Below are 13,006 nucleotides of genomic sequence, written 5' to 3'. Positions count from 1 at the left end.
GCTAGACGTCGGTTCTTACAAACTGATAATGAAACCCTAACAGCATAAGAATCTGATGATATTACTATTCACCAGTATCTTTTTGTGTTCACTCCATGTTAACTAACACTCAGCATTCAATCCAAAAGCTTTGCACAGTTAATAGACTTATCATCTGTACTTAATGCGACAGAGCTGATTTCACTCTTTCGCTGCAGTACATACTGTCTGTTTCATGAAGTCACAGCAGTAAACAAGTGGACTTCTTGCCATCGTTGGTCAGTATTCTCCCTTTAGTTTTTTTCGGCGAGTCATTCAGTGCTTGAAACCTTATTTCCGCTAGGCAGGCCTAGTTAAAAGAGAAACATGCGCAAATTATTGCGCGCTGAAATTGATAAGAGGTGTTCCTCTTCTGCCTCGCCTGTCGTTTAATCGCCAGAGAAGATAATTTCAGCCATCGTTTCCTACCGATAATTACCTAAGGTTAATAAGTTCGTGCGGCCTGCGACCCACGCTCCATGTGATCGTAAAATCGGCGCTAAAACATCTAACACCATTACATCTGACTGCGCCTCGCATATTAATTCCTACAGCAGGCTAATAAGCATCTTAATTTAATAGCCTCTTCGCAAAGCTTTAAATACCCCCTGGGGTAATTAAGCGTGATAGTTTGCGCAAGAAGCTGTTGTGGTCCGCATGTTCGGAAGAAGATGCAAGGCAGTGTGGATTACACACATGTTTAAGTTGTCACACTAGAGGAGTAACACGACAATATAGACCTTCACAGCTTACTGTCGACATAGAAACACTTTGCACTCTTTTTCGAGAAGCCGTGTCCAGAAACATGTTCTCTCTCTCTCTCTCTCTCTCTCTCTCTCTCTCTCTCTCTAGACTGCATTTGTTCCTGCCATCGTCGATTCTGCAAAGAACCTCCTCATTCCTTACCTTATCACTCCACCTCATTTTTAACAGTCTTCTGCAGCGTCACATCCTTTGTTCTGATTTCCCCCCAGTCCACGATTCGTTACTATATAATGTTGCGCTCAAAACGTACATTCTCGGAAATTTCTTCCTAAAATTAAGGTTTATATTTGATACCAGTGACTTCTCTTGGTCAGGGATGCCCTGTTTGCATGTGCTAGTCTGCTTTTTATGTCCTCCTTGCTTCGCCCATCATTAGTTATTTTGCTTCCAAGGTAGCAGAATTCCTTAACTTCATCTACTTCGTGATCACTAATTCTGGCGTTAAGCTTCTCACTGTTCCCATTTCTGCTACTTCTCATTCATTTTACCTTTTTCCGGTTTATTTTCAATCCGTATTCTGTACTCATTGGACTGTTCATTCCATTCAGCCGGTCCTGTATTTCTTTCTTACTTTCACTCAGGATAGCAATTTTAATCCTGCTCTTGAAACTTTGTTTTATTTCCTTTATTACTTCTAAAAGTAGGTGCGAAAGACTGAATCCCTGCTTTACAGCCTTTTTAATCCGGGTACTTCGTTTTTGATCTTCCAGGCTAACTGTCCTCTCTTGGACATATACATATTGTTATATTACCTGTCTTTCCCTATGTCTTATTCCTATTTTTGTCGAAATTTCGAACATCTTGCACCATTTTACACCATTGAACGCTTTTTCTTGGTCGACATATCCAATGTACGCGACTTCATTCTTTTTTTTTCCGGTCTTGCTTCCATTGACAAGCGCAACGTTAGGAACACTGCCTGTTTGGTGACTTTACCTTTCCTAAAGTCAAACTAATTGTCCTGCCAGCTTGTATGCATGAACTGTTAAGCTTATTGTTCAATACTTGTCGCACTCAACTGTACGTAATTAGAAAGAAAGTCAGCGTTGGCCGTAATATTGATGGTTTACTGACAGAAAAATTTATTTTCAATCACATAGTGTTCATCTTCAGTGCTGTGGTGTACACATTAAACTCATAGGCAGTGGTATCAAGTTATTATCAGTAACGAAAGCTATGAAACGATCACAATTGTGAGTTTAATTTGTACACCACAGCACTGAAGATGATCACTACGTGATTGAAAATCGATTTTGCTGTCAATAAACCATCAATATTACGGCCAACGCTAACCTTCTTTCGAATTTCACGTATATGGTCGTTGTGGACACAGCACTCTATGGAGTCGCAAATCAATCAACTGTACCTGCTATTTTCGGAATTTTGTGGAAGACATTTTTCCGAAAGTCTGATGGTACTTCGCCAATCTCTCATATTCTAGGCACCAACTTAAATAGTACGATACGATACGATTTGTACGATATTGCATTGCCTGTGTTACTCTGATTACGATGCAAAGTTCCTTTGGACATGCATGCGTATCACAGGCACTGCAGTATTGTATTTATCTGCCGATACCGAGCAAGAGACTTTCAATTAAAAGGTCAGATGTGTACGGGAATACACATAATGGATGTACGAGTATAGGATGTAGACGTATATCTGACGGCATATGGAAGTTTGGGCTTGGCTGTGAGTTGTGCAAGGATAGCGCAATGATAAGGCGACCGATCGCGAAAAGCGGAAAATCCGGGTTCGAGTCCCAGCCCGGCACAAATTTTCATTGTCCTCATTCCATTCTACAACTGATGATAGTCTTTATTCGTAATTGCGAATTCATTTGATGCGAACGTGAATAGCTGTTTGGTCGCCGCTTCTCCCATTGCCAGTCCTGCCTGGATATCTGCCCCCCCCCCCCTACCCAAATTCTATAAGTCCCTCCAGATCCTTGAGCGTCATGCACTCCGCCTCGCCTTCCGTATACACCTCCCGTCCCCCACGCGGATCCTCTATGATCTCATTCCTTTCCCCCATCTGCTCCTATTCCTCGAACATATCCGCATCCTCTACACCTCCCGCCGTCTTGAACCCCCTCACCCCCTGGTACTCCTCTCCTCTCCCATCCCCGCCCCCTGCCACGTCTTCACCGTTGTGTGCCCCCTACCCTCCATCTCTACACCCTACATCTCCTTTCCCAAGGTGGCTTCCATCAGCTCCCCCTCCCGGATGATGCCCTCTCTCCCTCCATTTATCCTTCCTATCAACTCTGATCCTCACCCCCCCCCCCTCCTTTCCTCCGTTCTTTCCCTGGGCTCCCTCATCCTCCCCCCTTCCATCCTGTGTTTTCTCCCCGTCTATCATCTCCTCCCCCCCTCCCGAGTCCTTTTGTACTCCCCTCCTCTGCCTTCCCCAATCCCTGGCACGTCTGCTCAGCACCCCCCACCCCTCTTTTGGATCCTCCTCTTCCATTGGCTCCTTTCCCCCCCTCCCCCTTCACTTTTCCTCTCCTTCCCCCCCCCTCCCTTTTTCCTGTCATCTGACCAGTTTCCCCCCACCTGCTCTCGCGTGTGGTATGTCGTATTTGTGCCAACTTTTAGCGCAATGTTTAAGTGAGTGTTCAGTGTTGTGCGTCCTTCCACAGTGTTGCGAACAGAAATCATGCTGTCGCTGGGTGTGCTTTTTATATCTCTTGCGAACAGAACCCAGACTGTCGCCGTGTTTTTTTAATTGTCTGTCTATTATTTTTCTGCTTCCTGTGTATTTTATTAGCTTCATCGACCATGTGTTTTATGTTTTACGCTCCAGAATTTTCTGCCATTTTTACCTTTAAGTCACCGATTTCATCGCCAACTGTTATTATTTTTTATTATCTTCATCTTTTTAAAATAAATTCTGTAAGCTCAAGAGCGGCGTAATAAGCTGCTGGCAGCCCGCCCCCTTTAGGGGGAATCGAAACTCAATAAAGGAAAAAAAAACTGCTCTATATCTACATCTTAATAAATATCCTTAAGACCACAGTGAAGTGCATGGTAGAGAGTAGTTAAGCATGGTAGCGCATGTTAAAATTTATATGCGTTGCATTCGCGCATGCAGCACAGGAAAACCTGAAAGGTATAGTGCCTTTTATACGCCACGAAACGGCACCGTGCTATGCGTATGTCACTTCTTCATTTACAGTCAGTCAGTCACGAGTCATCGATCTGCGAGAACGACGCGCGTTTTCCAAAAAAATGGATTTCAGGTAACCCTTCCCACGAGATAGAACTTTGACCGGAGGCGACCAATGAAAGCACAAGGCACACAACGTTCGTTTTAGTTCCATCTTGCGTTGAAATACAGACGCTCTTTCGTCTCATCCATAGATATGACCAGCACAAAGTAGCAACTAGTATTCTTACATTGTGTTGTGTTTAATATGGACGCATGCGGTCATCAACATTCGGTGTAATGGTAAGATTGCAGCAAACAGCGAGCATTCGTATGACTGGGATCCATGATAACATACACATTAGGTAAGATAGTGTGTCTTCCGCGTCGTATTCTGCACGCGGACTCTAGGAGTACTGCGTCTTTTTTTCTCGTTTTCAATAGTTTCAGAGTAAGTGGTGATCGGATTCGTCTCTGTGCAAGTTATCTGTAAAACCATGAGGCTTAAAAACAGCTTCTCTCAGTCGCGATTAGGTTTCTAAACCATTCGTAACGTTATTTTTGTAATTCTACGGTATGACGTCTGTAAATGATTCTGCATTTACTGACAATGTGTTTGCCCATAGCTACTAGAGCTAACCTGCAACTCTAATCTGCTTGTAAACTATATTAGGTTTATCTGAGATTTCGCGAATTCATTACCTTACACACTTCTCGTTGATCTGCCGATTCTATCACGTGTGTGTCCTTTGTCTTCAGTCTTTGAGCTGGGTTTCATGGGAAATGTGTTCCACACACTTATGTTGCAGTTTGCTCATGGGCTTCATTGCACATGCGTGCCTTCTTGCACTTATTTTTTGTAAGAAATTTTCGCTGACGGCTGACACGACGTAATTGCAAATCATAGCATTCATCGCCTACGCTATGTATTTCCAAGTTATAAGGCACACGACAGAAACATTAGTCCTTGCACAAATCGAGCCTATACGGCACTATTTCTCATGCTTAACATTACTTTGAGGTATGTGTTCTGCAGTTCATACTCAAAAAAAATGGTTCAAATGGCTCTGAGCACTATGCGACTTAACTTCGGAGGTCATCAGTCGCCTAGAACTTAGAACTATTTAAACCTAACTAACCTAAGGACATCACACACATCCATGCCCGAGGCAGGATTCGAACCTGCGACCGTAGTGGTCGCTCGGTTCCAGACTGTAGCGCCTAGAACCGCACGACCACAGTTCATACTCAGGTACAATATTCAAATCTGTTACTGCCCCCGTTTATACCGTAAACGGGGCTCGAATGTAGATGAAATAGTGCGAAGCAATGCGCCTAGGCCATGTGTCTGCATTATTTCCGTGGTTGCAGCGGAACTACCTAAAATAAAAGAAGCTGGGATAGGACAGGAAAGGAAGATATGAAATCGGTTTTTATTTTTTAATTTTGGAGAAGAGTTATAACTAAAGAAAAGTGAAACAATGGTGAGAATGAATCGAATTGCATGCTGAAGTGACTGGAAGAGAACAGAGGTAATGTTAGACACCTGTAAAAGTGGAATAATGACAACAATTGAAAAGCAAAGCATAAGTAAATTTAACATGTTCTAACGGATATGGCTTGTAGTAATTATTAGGAGGTGAAGAGCCTTGCACGGGACAAACACAGAACGCTGCTTCAAAAACCAGTCTCCAGACAGAAGACGAGAACAGCACCACTTCGAGTGTTACTATTAAATAATTTCACTTATGTTGTATGAGACCTGCTGTAGCTGCTGTATAGCGATTAAGAAGCCAGATACCGTATCAGGCATTCTAAAGTCAGAAAAAAATTGCACCTAACTCAGAATCGGACACGGGTATTGTAGTGTACAATTCTATCCCCTGAGCTGACCGAGTAACGCCACTACACAGTAATGAATGAAGATAGTTGTCCAACATGTAATTCCGGTGTTGCTAATTTGTTTATCTTGACAGTCCATTTTTTTACCGTAAATGTGCAAGAGACGACACTTTGGAACTTTTTGAACTGTATGCAAGGAATCGCGCTCTGGCTTCCGAATGCGCGGATCGTTCTTCGCCGAGAATATGGCGCATGTGTTCAGCAAAGCGCTCAGTGTGGTGCGAACCGTTTGGTCAGTACTGATCCCTCCGCTTTGACAGGGGGCACGTACACATTGGGCACTCCACAAACTATGACCTACGCTCTCTTTAATGGGGCGTAACATATCCCAGAAGAATTATCTGTTAGATGACGATCAGTCTGGCTTTAGGAGAGGTAAGGGCAGCAGAGAGGTGGTACAGTAAGAAAATGTCCGTGCACGGTACTGTGGCCGATACGCACTTGCCAATTTTTGTCCAAAGCGCTGGGCGAGTTCATTCATTTGTTTGTTTGTTTGGAAGGGGAGGCCGACACTTCCACATTATGGTCGGTCGGCGGTGACAAAATGGAGCCGCATGTCCTGCAGTCCTTCTCAAACGATTTCATTGAAACGATTCGGTAAAAAAATTTCCAAAAAATTTGTGTGAAATCTTATGGGCCGTAACTGCTAAGGTCATCAGTCCCTAGGCTTACGCACTACTTAACCTAAATTATCCGAAGGACAAACAAACACTCCCATGCCCGAGGGAGGACTCGAACCTCCGCCGGGACCAGCCGCACAGAAAAAAAAAAATCAGCTTTGCTTTTTTTGTAGCTTTGTGCGTCAGGTTCATTATGATGTGCCCTTCATTTCGTTAATGGTCAAAGTTATTGTGATATTTCCGTGGAAGTAAGACATTGCGCGAAATTCGAAAAAGTTTTCAATGAAAAATAGGGGTCGCTATGATTTCAAGTTTGGCGCTATTACATAATCTGTTGCTGCACATCAAATTTAGCTTACGTACTGAATTTTTCTTTAGACTTGAGTGGAGGTTTCTATCTGTCACTGATCTCGAAGAAATTGATCTGACGTAGCACACTCATTTGCGACTATGGCACGGCAGCGATAAAGCCAGAGTGAAATATCCACAACATTCTTCATATTTCATGATCGGTTTGAGATATCGAAATGAGATTTTTGCAAATGATATCACACAAAGAGGAGAGTATTTTGCCTTATGGTTATTATTCTAAACTTCGTTATCTACCATGTTATTCCACTAACTACATACTGTATGACAGAATGTAATTTTTAAGGGCCATCGACAGCTAGTGAAACGAAAAATGCTATGGGTCTAAAAACAACGTAAGTGAAGACATTACACATTTATTTTGTACCGAGGATGTGCTTTTTCGTAAGATATTGACCTTACTTTTTCTCAGTTCCTCAGTGAATAAAGCTAATAAACTACTGCTTCAGAACTCTCTCACAGCCGCGTCTGCACAACATGTTAGTGGGGCGAGAGTGTGTAAACTCCTCTGTGTTTTGTCAAAAGAAGCAAATTTTAACTCGACAACTAGAAAAATGTGTAGGTTTTATTAAAAATTCGCCAGTCATGACACTTCTCTGAAAGCTGCAAACGGTTAACAACACAGGCGAAATTAAATGGCTGCATTTTCGGCGAAATTCTTTTGAGATACTAGTCAAAGCAGAGGTAACAGATCTTCTTGAGTGGTCACCATGCAAGTGTGGGAGTGGAGGGGGCCTACTTAACCCTTTATTTGGCAAATGGTGAAAATAAAAACAAAAAAAAATTTTCAGTGCTTATATTTATTATGCTTAAAGAAATACAATTCAGTCAGTTTTAGAAATTTTTGACAAAAATTATGAAATGTTACTTATAAGCAACATTGCCAGCAGTAGACCACATTTATACATATTATAGAAAAAAAGTGTTTGCCAATAACCTCAAGCAAAAGGTTTCCTGTACATGAATAATTTAATTTATAAACACATTTATGCATTCCTGCTGTGTAATAGAATTGTTTCATTTTCCCTTCTAGTTCTTCTTGCAATGGAATTTTTGGAAACTCCAGACACACCAGCACGAACAAAAATCTTAAAACCCCATTTTTGTGGCTTGTTTTGAATATATTGGCGCTAATTACCTGCTCTTGTACCTTTATATGGAACCGTCATCTCATCTGTAGAAAATTCCGACTCTTGTTTCTGCTCATGGCAGTTCTTTACAACTGACTCCAGAACAGGTCTTATTTTGAAAAGTCTGTCAGAAGAGTTCACAGCATTCTCATTGTTCGTAAAATGCAGTATCGGCGGAGTTCCTGAAAGCGCTTCAAACTGAAAATGCTGGTGATTTTTTTTCACAATTCATTGACTGAGACCAATAGTCAGTGTACGAAGGCATAGAAACAAGACCCATGTATATCAGAACACCGAAAAATTGTTCCATTTTATTTATATTGGTGTTTACTGACGTGGTAGTTCGTTGCACAGAGTGTAAGTTCGTTTCCTGCACAATTTTGTCAATTAGTTCTGAATCAAAGAATCTTCTGAAATAACCCAGTGGTGTATTGCCTTCATCAGAAAACACAGGAGAGAGACTTTCTGCCCTAGCTGTTATATCTTCCTTTACCCACAAGTAAGTGACTGCTTTTGTAATTTTCTTTTTTTTTCACAATTCATTGACTCAGACCAAAAGTCAGTGTACGAAGGCATAGAAACAAGACCCATGTATATCAGAACACCGAAAAATTGTTCCATTTCATATATATTGGTGTTTACTGAAGTGGTAGTTCGTTGCACAGAGTATAAGTTCGTTTCCTGCACAATTTTGTCAATTAGTTCTGAACCAAAGAATCTTCTGAAATAACCCAGTGGTGTATTGCCTTCATCAGAAAACACAGGAGAGAGACTTTCTGCCCTAGCAGTTATATCTTCCTTTACCCACATGTAAGTGAGTGCTTTTGTAATTTTCTTTTTCACTTGACTGAAACTTGCACTAGAAGGATTCACTACAGAAGGTCCTTGCACATCTTCAGCTTCTGATATTTCACTTCCTAAATCAGAATCAGTTTCTCGTGTAGCCAAGTTATGGAACTGAGATTGACGCTCTGGAATATAGTCTGGATCATCATCACTACAGTCTGCCAAATACAGTTTGGAACCGCATGACCGCTACGGTCGCAGGTTCGAATCCTACGTCGGGCATGGATGTGTGTGATGTCCTTGGGTTAGTTAGGTTTCAGTAGTTCTAAGTTCTAGGGGACTGATGACCTCAGAAATTAAGTCCCATAGTGCTCAAAAAAAAAAAAAAGTCTGCCAAAACTTCGAGTTCAGAGTCTTCAGATTCTCTTAGATCAGACAAAGCCGGGTTTTCTGGTGGAACTAATATTCCTCTCGCTTTTTTAATTCCATAAAATATTCTGTAATCCATAGCTAAAAAGCCCCCGAAAATAAAAATGTCTACTCTGTCACGCTGAAAGAATATGTGATATACTAATGGCACATGTCCCAACTATGGGCAATGTTGCTAACAGGCAACATAAAAGTTTTATACTATTTACGTAATTAAAAACAATATTAGATTGAAATATTTCTGCTGTAAACTCACCTCTGGGTAATTCTATAAGAAAATCTGCTAAGATTACTTGCTTGAGAGCAACACTGCCAAATAAAGGGTTAATATGTCCAAAAAATGAAACTTCCTGGCAGGAGTGCTAGTTCTGCTAGGTTCGCAGGAGAGCTTCTGTTAAGTTTGGAAGGTAGGAGACAAGGTACTGGCAGAAGTAAAGCTGTGAGGACGGGACGTGAGTCGTGCTTGGGTAGCTCAGTTGGTGGAGCACTTGCCAGCGAAAGGCAAAGGTCCCGAGTTCGAGTCTCGGTCCGGCACACAGTTTTAATCTGCCAGGAAGCTTCATATCAGCGCACACTCCGCTGCAGAGTGGAAATCTCATTCTGTACAAAAAATGTTAGTGTAGGCTTCGGCTTAGAATGGCACTTCCTCTCCAGTGCTTGGCATTTCCCTTACAGCACCTGCCTGCACCCCTACGGTATTTTGTGTGGACTCCATTGATGTCCGAGACTACAGTTTGCTTGCAACAAAGTAATCAGAAAATATCCCTGAACAAACTTGGAAATTTTTCCTGCTGAGCTCGGGTTCAATCTGTATACGATATCTGCATAGGTTCTGATCCTGGGACTACTTAAAAAAAGGTGACATATATTTGTTAAGTTATTTGCTCTCTTATTACAAGTTAAACTCTCTATCAGATATAAGGTGACTTTCTATCGAAGGAAGATAATTCCCCATAAAAAGGAAAATGTTGTTGAGACTTTCAAATAAAACCTAATTTTGACCAAACCTTCACAATAATGTTGTGAAGTAGACATAGTTACCTAAATAGCTGTTCCGCTATAAGGTGTCCCAGTTAGAAACTGTCTCTAAGGCATTCCAGACCTGAGAACGGCAGGCGGATGTAATTAACATCCAAACTGGGTAATTAGTTTGTAGGCAAACAGAGGAAGCCTTGTACGAGAAGTAGGCCTGCCGTAGTAATCGAATATTAGTACTCACTCTGCGTCTGAGAGCCTGCACAGGACCCTTCCCGGGTTGTAATCAACTGCTCTGGACTGAAACACAAAGTGCGGGAAATAGTCCTTTATTTGGCGTCCCCATTTAGTGCCGTCGCTTCCAGATTCTGTATCAGGACAGGCGAAACTACAAGTTACTTAATTAGTAAACAAAAAGGAAACATAAAATTGTTCAAAATTGAATAATGATATCAAACTCTCTGCTATACAAGTACTGAAGGGCTGTACCTAGTGATTCTCATTATTTTCTTCGTAAGAATCATTCCAGATGTAGTTTAGGGCTACTTTCTACGTGAATGGCGTATCTGACGCGAAACTATTTTCTATGGATGACTAATCGGTTGTGCGGTGTAATGCTTGTTTGACAGGAGTGAAAGAAAGGTTGTGAGATTCTCATATATTTTCTGCTATTGTAAATTCACGTCTAGTGTACTGGGACAATGATGAATGAGCGCACTGCTTGGTTAATGAATAAGATCCTTGACTCAGTGTTTAGTTTTATCTGTGGATGACTTGCTAGTCAGTTGTGCAACGCTGAGACAATCTTATTAGAGGCGTTGCCGCGAGCAGTTGAGTTTTTTCGGGTATGAGATCAGTTATTTGTTAATCTCTGAGATCTGTTATTTGTTAATCTCGGAGAAACTATCTGGAATAGTTTATTATGGAGATGAAAACTCCTTTATAATACTTTCTCGTTTTTTATATTGATGGAGAAGATTTTGGATGAATGTCAAACGTGACGAAGGCATGCATAAAAATGAAATGTTTGTTAATCCCTCAGATAACTTATAACTTTCATTATTATGTTAATTCGATCTCTTTGATTTTCATTATGACACAAATAACTCAGCTGGTCGAAATGTTTGTAGTTTCTCAAACAATGGTAAATCCAGGATGGAAAGTAACAATATCATGAGAAGGAAAGTTGCTGCTCATCATATAGCGGAGATGCTGAGTCGCAGATAGGCACAACAACAACAACAAAATATTTTCACACTAAGGCTTTCGGCCAATGGCCTTTGTTAACAATAGCTGCGTTCCGTGAGTGTGTGTGTGTGTGTGTGCCTAGTGTTGACAAAAACCAGTGACCAAAAGCTTTAAGTGCGAAAATATTTCTGTTGTGTCTATCTGCGACTCAGCATCTCCGCTATACGGTGATAAGCAACTTTCCTTCTCATAACACTGTTTGCAGTTTGCCATGAGAGAGTTTTTCAACTGTTGGAATATTCTAATGTTGTGCAGTCATTGTGTTAAAAATCAGAGTTTGACTTTTCAAAAACGATTTTCTTTAGAGTAAAACCCATCTCCATGATTCATAGTAAACTTGTAAATATTCTGTCACGTGTACACTGCACCTTACGACACTCACAGCAACAGATTGTTTCTGACAAGCAAAAAAATTTAGAGTAGATTATTTACCTTTGTCTTCTGCATCTGCTCGTTTGTATTTGGTTTCGAGAACTCAGTACTCCAGACAAAAAACAGCAGAGCAAGAGGTAAGTCACTTTTATTTCAGGGCAGATCTCACCTTGCATTCTTGAGCAAACAGTGTGTAGGATTGTCAGGTGTCATGTTAGCAAGCAGATTAATTTTCAGTGAATAGTATTGGTAATTTAAAACAGTTGCGCTGTTCCGAGTAGAGCAGTAATTTATTTTTGTGTATATTCTAAGTCAAACATTGCACTTCATATTACGAAACGTTCATAACGTACATCGGTACTGAGTTTTAGTTGTATAGTTTTCATTGAGCACACAATTAATTTCCTTTGGAATTTAGTTAGATTCATTTTCTTTATTTTAAATTTTGCATTTCACGGCACTCTTCACATGCGCACAGGGCCACCAAGTCTGTTTTGCTCAGCACGTGGATATAATACCTAAAGTACACGTTACGTGAGGAGATTATGAAATATATTCAGTTTCTTCACATACAGACAATTTTTTATAGAAAGCTTACAAGGTAGCCATGTGCTACTCTTCTCTAAGCTGCATCTTTTCAACTTTCTGCATGTTTTTTTCGAAACGTATAGCCCCCTTCACGCCGTGGAGAAAGACAACGAGTACAGGAGAATGCTCATTCGCAGGCGGTGCGCCAGTGTTCACTACTACTCGCTTGTATCCGTGAACAAGTGTTTAACCTAGAGGAAAATGAAGAGAACGTGATACAAAGAACATAGCCCATGGGTGCTGCGCTATCCGTACGCATGCGCTACCTAATGTTCCAAAACGCCGCGGATAAAAATGGGATTGTTCAGAAGCTCATACCTTGGAGTCTATTGATAACAGAAAGGTAAGATGAAGTTCCTTGGATAGCCCGTGTGGTAGGACCATTTGTATACCGAACAGAATGATCGTCTGAACGTTACTATCCTACAGTACACGCTGAATATTACATACTTCCTTCTGCTTAGGCAACTGGAGTGAGTAGCTTGGTTCTTTTTGTAGTTGCTGTGGTCTGCGGCCAGCCCTAAGAGGCTTATGTAGTCATTGTTCGTTAATGTCTGGTTCCTTATAAAACCCTTAGAAATTTTTTTACCATTTTTTTCGCAGCGTATTCCAAAATGGCTATGGACAGCAAATGGCTAAAATTTTTACGATATGTTC

The sequence above is a fragment of the Schistocerca cancellata genome, chromosome 1, assembly GCF_023864275.1.
Source record: "Schistocerca cancellata isolate TAMUIC-IGC-003103 chromosome 1, iqSchCanc2.1, whole genome shotgun sequence".
Taxonomy (NCBI): domain Eukaryota; kingdom Metazoa; phylum Arthropoda; class Insecta; order Orthoptera; family Acrididae; genus Schistocerca; species Schistocerca cancellata.
Note: the sequence above shows the minus strand (reverse complement) of the source record.